General features: G+C 31.2%; 1 long non-coding RNA gene across 1 annotated transcript; it reads right to left on the reverse strand.

Moving 5' to 3' along the window:
• Positions 1–224: 224 nt before the first annotated feature.
• Positions 225–12,662, reverse strand: LOC129969651 (uncharacterized). The gene is made up of 4 exons (XR_008784549.1): positions 12,552–12,662; positions 9,973–10,207; positions 1,881–2,074; positions 225–420 (listed from the first exon to the last, which is right to left on the reverse strand). It is a non-coding gene; the product is annotated as an uncharacterized LOC129969651 (long non-coding RNA).
• Between the last annotated feature and the right edge of the window lie 7,354 nt (positions 12,663–20,016).

Raw genomic sequence — 20,016 nt, forward strand, 5'->3', positions numbered from 1 at the left:
TTGAGTATAGTGCTTACATCAAAATTGCTTTCGAAATTCTCTTGCTTATTACAAATGTTTACATAGTAAACTTTAAGAGAATGAGAAAGATTGACAATATTGAAAAAGCTCCAATTTAAAATGGAAAAGCAAGCATTCCAATGACATTGATTTTTTTCCCAAGAAATTTTCATGAAATGACTATTGATAATATTTCAGACGTTCAATATAAGGAGGTAGACTTTTCATTTTTATAATTTGTTAATTAACACATTTTGGCATTAAAGATTTTAATGTCAGCAGTTAGAGCAATTGGATGCCAATTGTCAAATATATTTGCATATAGGTCTGTATGTCTCCAAGATAAGATTTGCGATGGTTCAGGATAAAATCCATATTCAGAAGGGTCCATCTCGCTCTGGTGTCATCACCGAAGGCAATCTGAAAAAAAAATGAATTTTTATATATAACATTAGTGAAAAAATTTAATACTGTAAGTGATAAAAGTCCCTCCGCTGAAATACGATACGATAGTATTTATTTTTTTCAATATAGATTTTTTGCCGAATTATATATATGTAATGATATTTTAAACTAATTTAAATCCAAATTAATTTTCAAAGTTTTAACGTAATTCAACCCATATTAACTTCATTCTAAAATATTCTCTTATTTCCTGATCCCATTCCACTTTTCTACTTAATTCAAATGAAGCTTCGTAAAAATACTTTCGTTAGCGGTTCCCACACTCCGAGTGAAGGGATAAAATATTGCTGACTTACACAAATTCTTCTAAAGATCCCTATGATTCCCTTGCCTGTGATTGACACGTGATGGTAATCCTATTAAAATCTCACAGTATATATTTAACGGGATAAAATTTATCAGTTTTTTCTCATTTCGTGCTGTATCATTTTGTGTTGTGCTCGTCGCTTCCGCTTGTGCAAAAAATCATGTCTCCCTGGGAGGAATAAAACGAAGTTAAAAAATCGAAAGTCTCTTCACTGTCTTCGAAACTGCCTTCTTCAAAAATTATCCTTACACACACATTATATAATGCAACAGAAAAGTGCATTCGTATCGAGGAAGAGTTCTAGTTCAATTTCAAAATTTAAGTTATTCCCTGCAAAACTTAAGAATTTTGGTATCACTAACATTTTTGTTGATTTTTTTTAACTCTTGAGGATTATATACAGATTCATTATAGAGATAGTAAGTGCGAAAATTCAAACGTTTTCAAATTATTCTTTTACTTTCTCGATATGAAGTATGTAAAGAGAAAATATTGTATTCTTCAAAACAATTCAAACTCCAGATTTTTGGCGAATCTACGTTTCAGACCTTTCAGTATCTAAAAAAACATTCTTATAATTATATCTGAACACAATAATTTGAAAAGATTAAATTAGAAACATGAAATTTGGCATGTAGTCTTAACTCCAAATTTGGAGATTTCTATCAAATTTTCAGCGAAATCTATTCTGAGAAAATATGTCCATCAGCATACAAATTATAAAACGGAGATATCTAAATAGAGAAAATTTGGTATTGATATTTAGGATCTAAAGTATAGATATATCAAATTTGGAGCCAACTCCATTTAGGAGTTGATCGTCTCAAATTTTACACGCATATAAGCGGGATATTTCATTATAGTATTAGCAAATTGCATTATAGTATTTATATATATATATTAAAAAATGCGCCCGAATTACAAATTCGTTTTACTGATAACTGTATTCACCACTTCCAACAACCATTAATCGTCAAAACTCCTCCAAAGATCACATGCTAATAGGCATTTTCGAAACTATTTGCCTCTAGTATACAGTTAATGCAAGTGAATACTGTACTGCATTCTTATTTTTTAAAACTATAAATACTAAAATGCAGCAACTTACCGAGACTTTCACACATTCCAGTACCATCCCTGTGAATCGACTGCTGCACATCCAGATTAATTACACCAGGAGGTTTGTCGGATGTTGGAAAGGCAGCCGCTCTACAGGTAGAAAATAACATCCTCTCATTTTGCAAAAAACAGGCATGAACGAGGGAAATATCGACTTCCATACAACATCTTCCCTTTCAGATACTGCAAATGAATACTTACACTTGATTTTATTAACATTAAGCTTGAACTAAGAAAATTATACAGGATTAAAGTCCTTGCATTTCCTTACAAATCTTCATTGGCAGCACTTGATGAAATTTATATTCTAGAATCTTTGTTAAAAGCTTAAATTCAGTAAAAATATGTAGAACTAGATTCTAAAAATGTATTCTAAAGTTCAAAGACAGAAGCGTTGCAAATAATTCGATGGTGAGCAACGTAAAATTAGAACGTTCATTTTAATAGCGAAATGACTCAATCACTGAGGTTGAGATCGAAATTTCGAAATCTGAATAAATTCAACAAATGAATAAAAAAAAGAAAAAAAAAAGATTTTGAAATTCCTTGCTGAAGCTTTATTAACAAAATATTCTACTTCAGTTTTTTCCCTCATTTACTTTGATTCTCATCTTATTTTAAATTTCGCAGCTTTTTCAAAAGGCTTCGTTTTCGAAAAGAAAACTAAAATCTCTGAAAATGCTAATTCTGCAAGGTTCACATGCTGAAAGAATTCTGTTAAGTGCTCAGTTAGGACTCTTATAGAATAAGAGTCACAAGAATTATAGGAGAAACTTGGAAAAGTACCATAAGAACTTTCCTTTGGTCGAATTCTTTGATTCATATAGCACTTAAAAGAAGTTTCAGGAATCGGAAAACACGCTAAGAAAACTAATAAATTTCAAAAAAGATTTCTTTTCAGATTTCTCGTCATCAGTTTGAAACGTTCGTAATTACAATCTTCCATTTTCACAGAAATTGTACTTCATTCCATATTTTGATTTATCCTTTCATTCATCAGCAATGACTCGGTAAAACACATAGTATTCACAGAGACATCAAGACGTCCCCCTTAATCACACTGAGTTGCACCAAAAACTGGAACCTTCGCCAATCAAATTCAACTTAAATGACTAATTGAGAGAAATTTTAATTGTTCAGATAATCATTCTAATATAATTCTAATAATCCTCTAATTTTTCTGTTAGTTTGAACGTTTTATAGAATTAAGATTGGTTGTTAACAAACGACTTCAAAAAAAATTATCATGAGAATATCTACAGAAAGAAAATGGTTCATCTGCAGTAAAAGAAAAAATATCTTACGTGGATGTACAGATACACCGATAGATTTTCAAAAATAAAATTTTAATGAACTCCAATTTAATATTTTGTTACTTGATTTCTTTTCCAATTTTTGTAGTTTTCACAGCTAATTTTTTTGCGATTGACAATTTATCTCATTCGTCTAACCAATGCATACTTTCTATTAAGTATTTCGGGTCAGTCCAGTAATATTTCATCACAAGAAAATTGCACAGCCTTCCATAACACCATTCGATGCATTTAAAATTCAAGAGTATTAAAATTTAAAAATTAGTATGTTCCATTTTCTTCAAAATTTTCCTTGTTTTCCAAAAATTAGAGCAGTTTTTCACAGTTTTTATTAAAATGAATCAAATTCTCAGATTATTAAAGAAAAAGAATGGAGGTTAAATACAAAATGCTTTTGAACATTGAGAGAATAACTCGGGTGAAGTTTCATGGGGTGGGGGAGTGGAATTCCTCATTTAGAAATTTCAATAGTTAAAAAATTAGATTCAGAATATTTTCTAAATCATATTAGTTTTAAAATAAAGTGCAACATGTTTTCCAAATCATTCTATCCAGTACTATTGCAGTAGATAAATGATTAAATTGCTGAATTCTAAGAATTTATATTAATCTATATTATATTAATCTTTAAGGGTAAGTCCATATTTAAAACTATTGGTTTATTTCCATGTAGGGTTATTATACTGTAGAGATACTTGAATATTGCAATACTCCAAGCATTGTTGAATATTCTTTTCATGTAAAGTGCCGGAACTCTGTTTCGTTAACATGACAATTACTATGACTTTAATCGACTGCTCAAGTAGGGAAGATTTTTACCGAGAACTATCCTACACAAAAAGTATCCCGTTGAACTGTGTTTAACTACCTAGTTTCAGTTTTCAGTTATTAGCTAAAACCATATCTTTGTGGTTACATGCTTGCTATAATATTTTGCAATATCGGCAAATTCGTCGAGTTTTATTTGAAAATCGGGAATTAGAATTTTAATAAGCTAGGCACTGAATTTCGTATAATTTTGGGAACGATTCTCTAACTTTAAAATTCTTCCAAAAGAATGACATTTGAAAAGTTAAGTCTATTAGTCAAACTTCATATCCTTTCTTTTCAATGTTTCATGATTCATACTCAACGTGACAAATTATGTTAGGTGATCGTATAAAATACTGAACTAGCACATTCCATAATTGTAGCAAATTTTTTGAGGGGGAGGGAAGATTACAGAAAAATCTTACCGAAATAAATTTTCGAAAATGAGATTGGATTCGCGTTTCATTGCCTCTTGATTCATCATACTTGAGTCTATATTGACAAGGATGATTATTGCTATTTCTTGAAAATAAATTCAAAGAATGTAAAATTGTTGGTTATGTCTCATAGATGAAAGATCAAATTTTTTTAATTTCCTTTATCCTATTTATAATTTTATTGCCTAAGTCTTTGAGAACGCGATTTACTCTTTCGTGATGTTTTTGAAGAATTTCATGGATTAAATACGTACAAAAATGTGTGTATATATAGTAAACTGATTAAACTGATTTTATGGCCCAAAGACTAGATCTGGACAAATTGCTTCAATTGCTAGTCGAATACGAAGCACACGAAAAATTAAGACAGAAAAAAATTGGCAAAATTAAATTTGTTTCGATCGAATACCCTTAATAAGAATTATTGGAATAACCATACTGGCTTAAAATTTCCTTAAAATTGAGAATAAGTTCTTCGAAGATGGCTCATCTACAACTATATATATACAAAATTTGATATTTCTAAATTCAATAATCTGCCCTGCGAAGAATCAATTCATAGCATTTCCTTTATTATAAAATGGATACTCCAGATGTTATACAATGTTTACAAAATTTCAGCCGCAAAAGATTTTAATTTTCTCAAATGGATGAAGAAACTAAATCTAAACGTAGGGTATTTATTCAATCTGTTAAGTATAGTTCGAGATAGTCATGCAAAATAAGACGGTGCCTCAACAATCAGAAAAGTTTTTAAAACTTTTCAACATCTAAAACGACTGAATTTTCTTGAGAACAATCCATCAATAAATATTTCCCAATTTCATTCCAGACGATGAGCAGTTTTTCTTAGGAATGCAGCTGTCACTCCACACCAATTACCACCCGCTTCCTTAACATCTACAACTATCCCTGAACTCTAAAATTTACCCGCTCCACCAACATTCACAGCGATACAATCCTCCACACAAAAACACACGAATTACCCACTCCATCAACATAAATAGCAAAACAATCTTCCAACCACACATTACCAGCTCCACCAACATAAACAGCGATACAACCCCCCCCCCACACACACACACATTACCCGCTCCACCAACATAAACAGCGATACAACCCCCCCCCACACACACACACATTACCCGCTCCACCAACATAAACAGCGATACAATCTTCCACACACATCACCGGCTCCACTACCATTCAAGGAATCCCATTAGTCCACAAACATACATATCACCTACAGCCCCCCCACACACACACACACAAACTACCAGCGCAGATATTCATTTTAACACTCATTACTCACACCAACACACTTAACAGTCACAACACTCCACAAACATTACATTACCCGCGCCGCCACCATTCAAGCAAGCCCAACACTCCACAAACATTACATTACCCGCGCCGCCACCATTCAAGCAAGCCCAACACTCCACAAACATTACATTACCCGCGCCGCCACCATTCAAGCAAGCCCAACACTCCACAAACATTACATTACCCGCGCCGCCACCATTCAAGCAAGCCCAACACTCCACAAACATTACATTACCCGCGCCGCCACCATTCAAGCAAGCCCAACACTCCACAAACATTACATTACCCGCGCCGCCACCATTCAAGCAAGCCCAACACTCCACAAACATTACATTACCCGCGCCGCCACCATTCAAGCAAGCCCAACACTTCACATGCATTACATTACCCGCGCCGCCACCATTCAAGCAAGCCCAACACTTCACATGCATTACATTACCCGCTCCGCCAGCATCCCCACCAAGCCCAACACTTCACATGCATTACATTACCCGCTCCGCCAGCATCCCCACCAAGCCCAACACTTCACCTGCAACTCCCGCTCCGCCAGCATCCTCACCAAGCCCAACACTTCACATGCATCACCCGCTCCGCCAGCATCCTCACCAAGCCCAACACTTCACATGCATCACCCGCTCCGCCAGCATCCTCACCAAGCCCAACACTTCACATGCATCACCCGCTCCGCCAGCATCCTCACCAAGCCCAACACTTCACATGCATCACCCGCTCCGCCAGCATCCTCACCAAGCCCAACACTTCACATGCATCACCCGCTCCGCCAGCATCCTCACCAAGCCCAACACTTCACATGCATCACCCGCTCCGCCAGCATCCTCACCAAGCCCAACACTTCACATGCATCACCCGCTCCGCCAGCATCCTCACCAAGCCCAACACTTCACATGCATCACCCGCTCCGCCAGCATCCTCACCAAGCCCAACACTTCACATGCATCACCCGCTCCGCCAGCATCCTCACCAAGCCCAACACTTCACATGCATCACCCGCTCCGCCAGCATCCTCACCAAGCCCAACACTTCACATGCATCACCCGCTCCGCCAGCATCCTCACCAAGCCCAACACTTCACATGCATCACCCGCTCCGCCAGCATCCTCACCAAGCCCAACACTGCACATGCATCACCCGCTCCGCCAGCATCCTCACCAAGCCCAACACTTCACATGCATCACCCGCTCCGCCAGCATCCTCACCAAGCCCAACACTTCACATGCATCACCCGCTCCGCCAGCATCCTCACCAAGCCCAACACTTCACATGCATCACCCGCTCCGCCAGCATCCTCACCAAGCCCAACACTTCACATGCATCAGCCGCTCCGCCAGCATCCGCACCAAGCCCAACACTTCACATGCATTACCCGCGCCGCCAGCAATCACAATAATTTCAATACTCACACGCATTACGTACCACTAACACCACGCTCCGTTTCTTACTCAAATTTTTTCACTCCCCAAAAACCTATCATCACCTCTATCATTCAATGAGTTACCCATTGCCATACCGAAAGTTTTTATCTCACACAATGCCTCCAAGTTGATTCACGCAATTAAGAGGAAAATTCATCCAAGGTAAAATATTTTTTAATGTTACTGCCTGCATTAGCGATTTTTCATTTAACAAATGATCATTTCACAACGTTGTTTTTATAAAATTCGAGAATAGCATATAAGTACTTTCTTTTACAAACTGCTTGTCAAGACTCATCGATTCAGTATACTAAAACTTTTCACTGCCTCAACATCTAAAAAATTCGTTTGTGTCTCTTGCTTTACGTTAGTCTATATAACGTTTTGTTCTCGTATTTTCACTTTCATATCCTTTGATGTTTGTTTGCTTCATAATAAACAGGATCGTCAAAAAATTGCATTGTCTTTTTATACATTAATTTCACATTTTTAAAATATATTTTTTGATTTTACTCTTACATCCCGATATGTAAAACTTTGAAGGTTTATATATTCTACATGACAAAGTGGTATTTTTGCCCTGGAATGCGGAAGTTGGATCATTTAACTTCGAGATATACGGAGAGCTATATTATTTTCAAATTCTCACTACTAAGTAAATATTTTCAGGACTAGATTAATTTAAATTTTAATTCCGTTAAATGTGCCACCTACTCAGGAATGTCATAATTTCACGATTCCGTAATATATATGAAATATAGGTCAAAATATAGAAAAGAATTAAAATATTTTCTGCTTTAAAATAAACTAACTGAAGTTGAATTTGAAAGCTTTTTATTAAATTTAGAGTAAGATCTTATTTAATTTCAACTTTTGGATTTTTATAAATATGAAGTATATAATTAGAAATGTACAAATGCATCCTGGAAAAAAAAACAATTACGAAATACAATTATTCTGGAGATATCCAAATGTCAAAGCTTGATAAACCATTGAATACTTTTCATAAATTTTAAAACATTTAGATGCAAAGATGAACTTTATTCTGAACTTACTGATAGTGAAACATTGAAAAACAACACATTAACAGAAGAAAAACCATACCACGAAAATTTAATACCTTATTTATTATCTGTTCACGAATCTTCTCAAAAGACCTGCATTCCTACCATCCCTCTTGAAATGAATTAATTGTATTTCAGAATGAAATGCTTAATAAATCGATAAAAATTTAAGTTTTCGCCCTTAAAATAGAGCAAAACGCGGGATATAAAACGCGAATAAACTTTATATCTTCAGATTCAATTATAAATATAAACGTCTATCAATTTTGGTTATAGCTTTCTCTAAGAATTCAGCACCTTTCCTACTACCAATTGTATTGGAACAAGTCTTGAAAATATTTGTCAAAAATGGAAAGCATTAAAATGATAAAAATATTTTCTTATAACTAGAGAATTGAGATATATCAAATGCCCGTTCAAACAATAATGGGGATAACTAAACTAAACGGGGATTTCGCTCGACATTGGGAATCACTGAAATTCCTAGATGATTTACTTCAATCGACAAATGGTTAAAAGTTCCATGAAGAATATTTTAAGGATTGTTTACGAGATGCCATATCAGGAAAGTGTCAACTTTCAAATCTATTCAAATCATCTGTAGCAAGGGTAATGAATGTTTATAATGAATCTCTTGTTAACGAAACAGAATTCTAGCACTTTGCATAAAGAAACATCCAATAATGCTCAGAAATGTTACAATATTCAGATTGCCCAAGTTTAGTAACATGACATGAAAAAAATTCAACATTAGTTGTAAAAATACATTACAAGAAATTGATTATTAGTAAGATATACTAAAAAGTGGTAATTTTTAAAACTTCTAATATTCGTAACTCCTTTAAATTTTACATTTTATCCACGGCAATGAAAAATTAACCAATAATGAACCAATCACGATTCGGTTGATTTTGCAGCTACTACAGACTTTCTCTTTATCCTAAAAATTGTTTAGTTTGACGCAACTCTAAATAACAAGCATTAAATGAATGAGTTTATGAATCCAGAAACATGGTTATTTTAAGAGAAAAGCAATCTGAATATTTGAACCCACTGAGATCAGTTAAACATGGCGAGTTTGAGAATATTGTTTATATGACCAATTATGTTCCTTTCTACGCGTATATTGAAAGTAAGAATTAGCTAAACTACTGAACACAAGCATTGAATTCTTGAACTATGGATCTCAACATACATAGAGGGACAAAATAAATTAGCTTGGATTTTAAACTCATCGGATGGAGTGGACATGCTTTACAAATTTTCTGTGATGAAATAATTCTGAACCTATTTGAAATGTCTTCGACAAATATATATTGGCTAAACGAGTAAAATTGTCAATACAAAAAAAAATTTGCAGTAACTACTACAAGAATTGCAAAAGATCATGCAACAAAGTATTATATAGTAGTTCATGAAAAGCTATTTTTTCAAAATCTCTCGGTGCATTTGCAATCTACGATAGATTGTTATCTTTAACTGCACTTGAACCATTTTCGACCTACAAATATATTTTTAATGGCTATTTTACCCCATCTCTTGTTAATAAGCGAATCTGTACTATAAATTCATTTAAACTGAATCGAAAATTTATGAAATATTTGAATCGCATTAGAAGATTTATCGGAATTAAAATTTATGTCTCGCCATACCATCAAGTTGGATTTAATTGGCAAGGATTCCAAAATATGGTCTTACCTCAAATCCGTATGCAATTGTGAAGATTGAAAGTTTCCAGCTCTATAGACTATAATTGAATGCAACCTTGTATCCTGAAAGCCTCCTCTTTAAAATGCATATCTTAATGGGAGCCATAAATTTAATCTTTTTCGATGAAGTTCTCCGGCATTCCTTAAACTTGCATCATCATTTCTTGATTTGTCGACAGAAAGACATTTCTTCAAACTGCAAAATTATCTTCCGCGGCATGGAACTGAAAAAAAAAGAACTCGTATTTAATACTTGCGAAGATTGAAACAGAAACTATATATTCACTCCCTAATTTTTATGTGCTTTTATTCGACTTGCTTTAAGATTGTAAAGATTGAATTTATTAATCAATTTTTCTTCAATTCCTGATGAACTAAAGTATTGAAATTTTGCATCCATCCAAAAAAACAATGTACTATTTTATAAATTTTAAAATTTTGTTATCAATCGGCTGAATCAAATGGCGAAATCGAAGGGTGCCATCTCCTAATGAAATTTTAAAAGCATCAGGACTAACATTAAAGCCAACGAATAACAAATTAAAGACTAAACATTAAAAACTAATCGATTTTATTTATTAATACTTTTTTTCTTAATATAAATATCTTTGCCTAAAAAGCTACATTTCACAACAGGAAATCCATCGAAGTATTAAATGCGGCTGTTATATTCAACGACAAAGAAAACCATTTGCAATTAAGAGAAACATTTGTCAACATTTTGAACTAGAGAACCCAAAATATATCCTTAACTCTTTGAAAATAGATATACGATATCTTTCTACGTCACACGTCAAAATGGAACGATTATTAATATTAGTTCAATTGATGCACAATTGTTTAACCACGAATTTAATAAGTAACACATTTTCTTTGTACCTTTTTTTCGTTTTGCTTTCCTTTCCAAAACTATAAAAAGTACTAAGTAATCAAGTTTCATTTGTTATTTTGCTACTTTTTGATTTTACTACAGATAATTATATTTAAATATATTGCAACGACAAATAGACTTAATGCTAGCATTTTCTGTTCATCTTAAAAGGATATAGAAGTTTATTTTTTAATATATCCGAGATTTTTGAAATATTTCGTGGACATTCATTAATTCATATTTAATACAGTAGTAAAACATTTCATAACCAGTTTTGGAATAGAGTCACGCTTTGAAGCGACGTGGCAATTTTCTAGGGACTGACTGAATTTTGAGCCCTTACCAAATGAAACACTCCCCCTCCCCCTCAAATGTCTCAATATGCGAGTTTCAAGGATAAACAAAAAAAAATCACTTTCAAGAATCTTAAACATTCATTTCATATCTACTCCAATTTTAGCTAATGAACGAGTTCGATACATTCAAATAGCAAAATTCCTCTAAACATAATATACGAAAGAAAAAATTCCAATAAAGCAAATAAAAATTCGTCCGAAATTATTCAAAAAAAAAATTGACTACTTTTAGAAGAATTTTGAAATTGTAGCGATTTTACATTGGCGATTCTAAATAAAATCTATCTTTAAAACATTTGATTTACCCTTAATTGTAAATTGTAAAGATTATGAGAGCTGCGATTGATTTTAGGAGTTTTACTATACCATTACCTTTTCCGAATATTTCTTTTACTTAAAACCCTTCAAAATGGTTTGCTCATTTTTGAGATTTCAGTTAGCTCGTGTGGGAGTATGGATAGATTCCTCCACTTTAAACGTTCAGAGCTTCAAGAAACGACGCTACGGTATTTTTAGCAAGGAACAAGAGTATTTTATAAAACAAGAAAAAAAAAAGATTAACAGAAGAAGTTGAGGTAGCTCTTTTGAGTTGTGAAAGAAATATTAAGTTCTTGCCGGCCAGATTCATAGTGAGTAAAGAAATAGCAGTACCCACATTCGTTTAAATTAAATTTCATTTGAATTGTAATCGAACTTTGCAGTTAAGATAAAAGTTCTCTCAACAAACTGGCTCCTAATTTCTTCAAGACAAACAATCCGAGTTTGAACTACAATTAAAATTTCCATCTTATACCAGATTGTAAAAAATTTCATTTAATTAACTTTAACTTTTCTGAAAGTATTGGAATTCTCATACAGAAGGGTAAAATTTGTTTTGCATCTTATTAACTCTTTTTATAGCCGTATAAAATAGTTAATAGTTTCGTCCATTTTAATGGCATTCCAAGAATTATGGAAAATATTTTCCCACCAGAAATTTAAAAAAGTATTAACTTTAATCAATAGATTAAGAATATTTTAAGAAAGAATTCATTTAATCTAAAAGTTATTTTCATACATAATCAGAAAAAGAAAGTCCTTTAAAAAATTAAACATTATTTTTTTAGCTAAATGGAAACTTTATAAAACTGGGACTTCTACTCAACTAGTAGAAAAAAAATAATTGCATTCTGGTTTTTTTAATTTAAAGTTTTGCAAATGAATAATATTTTTAACAAGAATAATTATTTCAGCAGATATTTTAATAATCCAAAACAAATACACTAATAAAAAGCTATCGCCAAATTTCTATAAAACATACAAATAAATATATTACTACTTAGTGAAAACAAAACAGCATACCTAAAATATGAATACTGATAAAGTCGGTATAAATTTCTTTTTAGCGTAATAAAATATCAAACGCCACGCTTGGCACTTCAAACCAAAAAGGTCACTAAAACTCAATTAATGAATGATGTCGAAAACTGGATTTACTATAGATCGAAAATTCTAGAGCCTGAGTTGAGAAGTTTGTGCTGAGATCTGAGCTTGCCCTACATACGATTTAATCTCAAAGTTTCTTGCATCGATTTAAAATTTTAGATGAAATCGCTCAATTTAGGCGAATCACATTTGAAATTAATCCGAAGAAATGTATTAATTGTTTTAATAGCTTATATAAAGGAATAAATATATTCCATTATCGTTCTCCTATAGATTTAAACGCGGTAATCGTTCCAATGACATGGTGATTAAAGTAACTGGAAAAAGATTAGTAAAACAAACCGGTATCAGAGTTATGCGAATAACCTGATAACTTTGTGAATTAAAAGTAATTTAAATAGAAAGATTTAGCAACACTTTATTTTTAAAGAAAAAATATAAAATTATCAGCTTTTTTCAAATATAAACAAAAATTATATTTATCAGGCTTCAAACAGAAATAGAAAAATTGAAGAACTGATTGCTGTCAATTATTTAGCCTAAGCAATATCATTTTGAAGTGTTTCCTGGGGTAAAGGTCTCTTTCTTCAAAGATAGAGAGGATAATCTTCAAGGAAAGATAACAGCCAAGAAACAGAGTGATAAATAAAATTTTCAAAAAGAAGACGGAAAATTGGGTTTTTCAAATCCCATTTAGCCAAACGTGCATATATTGAAATTTGTTAATGTGTCTTCATTGGATATTCTAAAACAGTAAACTAATGAGGCTCAAACTTTAAATTATTCTCTTATAAACTTCAGTTATTTCCCCTTTATTTTTTATTTTCTTAAAAGATGGGCTTATAAGAATCTTAGCTTCAATCAGAAGATCAGATAATCGAAATCCAGACGATTCGAAAATTGTTATTTATTCTCCATGCAGATTGGTTGTCTCATGTATTGACTAAAGCGATCGCAAGATTAATTCGGCCTAGATTCTTTATTTTTTTTGGCGGGGGGGGGGGGGGGGCGGTGAGCCTTATGAAAAGTGCTGAATGCAAATAGCTGTCAATCTTGAAAAGTAAGTAGCTGCATTACCGTTCGAGATACACGTCAGAAATCTTCGATTAGATGAAAATATATAATCGATGTTAAAAAAATCTTTTGTTATATGGAAAAAAGCCTAATATGTGGAAAATAAAATGCCCTTGTTGATGACTAGAGTGCCAGGTCATTTGACGGTGTCATATGATTATGGTTCCAAAACCGATATCTTTCAAAAAATTTATCCGTATTAGTCTTATTATATACTTTTTGTTGAGAGAAATGTTAGACTGAGCGGTGCAAATTTGATAAATGTCACATTTATAATACAGCATATTACTTTAAGAACCAAAATGAAAATAAGGAGCAAATCATTGAATAAAAGAAGAATATTAAACTAAAATCTTGAAAATTTAAATAATTATTCACAAATTTAAACAATTCAGAAGATAAATCAATTATAACGACTTAAGGGGAAACATCGGTATTAAATTATCATCTTTAGGAATAATCAGACGTGATTTCATTCAAAATCCCCCGATTCAAATCCCATTGTTAGCCTGCTTCACTTAAAAAGCATCTGACAACATCGAGGTCAGATGCCATTGATGTTCATGACAGTTCAGAGAGGGGATATCGACTCAAATATCAATCTAGGTATTTGACTACGGTTTGAAATGAAAATATCTGTCCAGAAAGAGCCATATGTTAGATCTGAATCGGTTATTAACATAATTAAATTAACTTGGGGAATAATACTCATCTAGTGTAGGCTCACTTTTATTTAACAAAATAAAGACAATAGAGAAAGTAAGATAGACAATCAAAAATATAACAAATCCCATATAATAAAAATGAATATGACAAGAAATTTGGCATTAATTTATATGAAATATATATAAATGTATTGCTTGCTAAAAAATATTTATTGAACTCTTCTAGATGGTTTACTGTTAATTTTTATAATTTTTCTTTCGGATTTACTTTGTTTAAAATGTTGCTGGCTATTTACTGCTTTTTTAATTAAACTTGTGCTTAGTAGACTAATTGGGTGAACCCTTCCACAAAAAAATACTAAATTTCAATTAGATAAATTAATTAAGAAAAATATCGAAGAAACTATAAAAAAAGTAGAAAATATCGTATAAAACCACAGAAAAGTAAGAAATATTATATAAAACAAAAAACAAAACAGTTGGAAGTATTATTCTACTCACAAAAAGCAAACTATCATTATTACAAATAAGTAAGTAAATGCATGGTGATTCGAAAATGTTCCGATAGAATTTCAGAGTGTTGAAACATATCATAATAAATCAATTTCATATAGAAATACATAGATATTCAGTGCTAGCTTCGCTAGAAGACATTTGTAAGTGAATTGAACAAATGAAGTCATACTTTCAGAGAAAGACATAGCGAAAGTAGGTTGGAGTTGTAAAATAAGGCTGAAACAACAGAGAAAATATTCATTACATTTTAATCGCAAAAAAAGGGATATATGGTTTTATAGTCATTTTAATTGGTCAATTCATAGGAAGTAATTTGAATATGAATAACGTAGCTCGATCTCTTAATAAATGCTTTCTGCAACTAGAAATATTTATGTTTCAAAAGGTGAAATGCTGTAATCGATTTTTCACTCCTTTTCTGATATGCTAGAGTTTCATATCTTGTATATTTCCGTATTTCTTTATATTTTTAAGCTAGTGTGGTGTGGAAGTTTCGAAAGGGAGGGCCAGTTCATGTGTCGTCCTCTTCATCTGACCGTGTTTCAAAATTACGAGCTACGTACCAAAATAATCCTAGCGTTGGTTTAAAATGGGACGTTAATATAATCAAACTTATATTTTTAAATTACTTTCTTATTAGTTAATCGATTAATTTAATTAAATTCCAAATCGATGGTGACAATAAAGAATTAGTAGAACATTTGAGAAAAAAATGAATATCAAGCGCCTATAATATTTACAACAATGAAATAGAATTTAAAAACTAAAAATAGAAAATAATAAAAAAATTCTACTTTTTAGTCCATTAAAAAAGTATATTGTTAAGAATATATTTTAATTTCTTTCACGATTTTTCCATCTTGTTATTTTGTATTAAATTTTAAATGATTTTTTTAAAAACTCATTTTAAAAATTTATAATTGAATTTATAAATTTGTTTTATTTAAATATTTGTCGAGATAATTTTTATGAAACCATTTTGATGAAATGGCAAGCAATTTATGTTATCTTTTATCAAATTTTTTATCATATAAAAATATTTGCTTATCGCATGTACATAAATATTGCAGAAGAACATATCTATGTATTGGTGTCGCAGGCGTATTTAAACATGTATTAGAAATGCTTCAATTAAAATATTATTTGACATTTTTAAATTTTATAAAGTTAATGAATGCGTTATTATTTTCCGCTTTCTTAACAACTTTATTAATTCTGCTTTCTTAACAACTTACTGTGATATGTGTATTATCTCTAAAATATACAAGGAAGGCTCGTTTAAACGCCAGTATAAAAAAGTGATTTAAGGTTAATTTAAGTGGTTTAAAGTTTAAAGGTTAAATTTGCCTTTTAATATCTTTTTAAATTTCGCAGACAAGAGTATTAAAGTTGATGCGTATATAGATGAAAGTATATAGATGAAAGCAATATTTTACCAATTGATGTTGCTTTTTTTGCATTGAAAGCAGTTTAAAAATTAAAATGTTTTAACTTTTTATTATCAACATTTAAAGAAATCAAAATGTTTTCCTGCAATTTCCCACTATATTTAATAATAATTGAATAAACTTTGTAATAAAGAGCATTCGTTTATATGCAATATTTAAGGAGATAAATGCTTGTTCCACTTTTTTGGGATACCTCGTAATTATGAAAAATATTATATTTTGAATATGATATCTTTATGAAGCATGTACAAATCCGATGCAAAAATAAATGAAGAGAGTTTATTTTCTTTCTATAAAAGTATTTTATTCGTCAAATTTGCATCAATTTCAAAACAAGGTTACGCAAAGTATCAATATGAAAAAATTACAGAGAGAAGCATCAATAGCTATCCCTCGTCATTATTAATATTTAATGGTGATGCCCATGATGATGTCCGTGATGGTGTCCATGATGATGATGATGCCCGTGATGGTGGCCATGATGATGATGGTGACCGTGATGGTGGTGATGGCCATGGTGATGGTGATGATGATGGCCATGATGATGGTGGTGGCCATGATGATGTCCGTGATGATGGTGATGGCCATGGTGATGCCCGTGATGATGATGATGACGGGCCTTTAGACCATCTGTGGACTGACATGTAGCGTATGTGCATAGCAGCACAATGCAGAGAGCAACAAGGACTATCACTGAGAATTTCTGAAAAATTGAAATGTTATGCATCCATGTCTTATATTCATTAAAAAAATGACTTAAAGAAAAAAATACATTAACAATTTACCAGTATTTCATATTTTTAACATCATAAAAAGCTTTTAAGTTTTATAAATGCAAAAAAAGCAATAATTAATATTAATTTGATCAAATAATCAAAAACTTATGCATAATAAATTTAATTGATTGGCAAAATTGGAGAACACCAAATGTTGAAGATTTTGAATCCCCATCTGGATGTGACTCTTGACGAAGTCTCCGGCCCCATGTTGAAACTCCTGATATTCTTCCTTTTTCATATTTAAATTAATAATTATATTAAGTTTTATAAAAATAAAAATGAAAATTGTTTAACTATTTTGAAAAAATAATCAATATCCTTTATAAATACATTACATTTTTTTCGGTTATATGCTGAATCCTTATTTTTAGAGAATTGTAATTAAGAATCTTTATTTTCCCAGAATATATATTGGGTGGTATTTTTTCTATATTTTAAAGTAGAAATGATCATTTCTTATCGCCACTTTTGCTGATTTAAGCCTTTTTGAATAATAGTAATCTCTTATAATTTTATAAGTAAACTATTAAATTCAATTCTTCCTTTCTAAATTTGTCTGTTATTTCACTTATTTTTAAAATGAAATTCACAAATACAGATATAACATTTTAGATCTACATTTATCAAAAAAATTATCTCTAATTCTCAGAAATATCATATATACTATGCTGGTATTTATTTAAAACAACATATCTGAAGCATGAAAACAAAATGAATATTTCACAGAATTATATTTGAAATTAAAAATCAAAAGTATTCACATTATTAAAAATTGCTTATAAAAAAACTAATATTTTTCTTGTTGCTTTAAAATTAAATTTGTTTCTTACACCACTGATTTAATAATGTGGATATTCAATCAGTAAACTTTGAGAGAAAGATGTATCACATTTCAGTGTATTTTCATTACGTTTTCTATCGATGGACAAAATTGAAAGAATATTCATCCCATAGATTTAAACATCGTTGCCATCATAGCATAGTAAAATTTTAGATGATCCGTCTACACTGTATTGTCTAACCTGATTACATCAATCTTTGCGTTCTGTTTATAACAGATATTGAGCAAAATCTGTTCATAAGATACCTGTCTGTTCGGCTGTTCGAATATAAGGTAACATAATAATTACAAAACGAAAAGAGCTAGATAGATAAAATTCGGTACAGAGATATAACATCTATAAAGTAGACAACGATCAAATTTTGAGCCGAAACAAAGGTTCACTGTCTATTGGTCTGTACATTCAGAAACAAGAAAAGACGAAAATACAAGAATGCAATAACTTAAATATATCAAATCCGATACTGGATTTTTATGACTACAAGTGTTGTGTCAAATTTGTTGTATTCAATTGGGTGGAAAAGATAAATCTAAAACTCAAATTCGGTTTCCGAATAGTATTAATCACGAAGAATCACACGACAGATTTAATAAAAATATTAAATTCGTGCCAAAGAATATTTCTTAAATATTGTACGCAGTGCCATACAAAGCGGTCTCTGGGATAAACCTTAATTAGAAAATATGCAATAAAGTTTCCGGGATACCACTGGTTCATAATGCAATTTGCTGAAAGAATTCCAGTGTATAAACATCGTGGTGTTAAAAAGCATTCCTTTTTTATTAAATAAACATTGATTTAAATTAATTTTAATCTTTGATACGATAACTGGTGGCAATTAAATCTTGAATAAGGTAATTACTTATTTAAAAATCTAATTAAAATCTTGAAAAACTGAGAAGCTACTGCCCAAGAAATAACTGAATGTCAAATTTGGTTGTTCCAGATGCAACGTTCTCACCTGTTAACAGTTTTGAGCAGTTTTTCCAAAAGGAATTACACATTACTCAATTTACAGAAAATTAGCCAACATTAAAATATTATCATGTTAAAATTTCAGATTCCATGGATTTTTTTTTTACTTTCAAAAGTTAAAGTATTTCTTCAAACACAGTCTTAAACTCAAGTATGCATTGTATAGATTATTATTTCAAAAAAAATATCTTTACCATTTTGGAAGTTGACTTATTTCTCCTTCAGCTTACTGAAACTCTTACAAGTGCTTCCTATTAAAATTTGATATCGAAACAGTCTTGTCCGTCTATTTATACTCAAGCTTGTGTTCTATTTTCCGCAAACCTTAATGAACTCCAGTGGTTATTTCAATGGTTCTGTAATTATCAAGTTCATGTCAAATATCGCTATTAAGTCGATAAATTTGTGCAACAAACAGACATCCTTAAATAAAGAAATAAAAACTATTTTCTTTTTTTCTAATTAATGTTTATTCATGCAAGAGACATTTGTATTTTTTCCCCTCTTTACGTTTTCATTCTAAACACAATGAGATAATTGATACACGGTGAATAAAAAAGAAATTTTCTTTTTTTATCAAGAATGTGATAAGAATATTTACTGTGAATATTTAATAAAAATTGTCAAATCCTATGATGGTACTTCTTAGAGACATTTTAGATTTTTACATTTTTCTGATTCTTACTTTTTGAACAAATTTATGTTTTACTTGGAATTAGTTTCTTTATTTATTGTAGGTTTTGAACTTTCCCATGTGACTGCAGAATTTCTTTTTTCATCTTGTAAAAGTTAGAATTCTTTTTTTTTCATTTCTAAAAGTTTATTAATTAAAACAGGAATTAATCAAAAACTTTCGATAACATTTGAAATCTAATATGTTATTATTTGGTCATCACAATTTGAGTATTGGTTTTCTTTCTTTCTAAAGATTCCTTCCTTGAAAAAAAAATGTAAAGAATATTAGAGTCTCATTCGAAGCAATGCATCATGAAAATAAATGTTTTAGATTCGATTCATCAATCTTTATTTTATTTTAAAAATTGTTCTACAACGACGATAATGTACATACAAGAAAACGTATA

This window comes from Argiope bruennichi, chromosome 5 (assembly GCF_947563725.1).
Source record: "Argiope bruennichi chromosome 5, qqArgBrue1.1, whole genome shotgun sequence".
Lineage (NCBI taxonomy): Eukaryota > Metazoa > Arthropoda > Arachnida > Araneae > Araneidae > Argiope > Argiope bruennichi.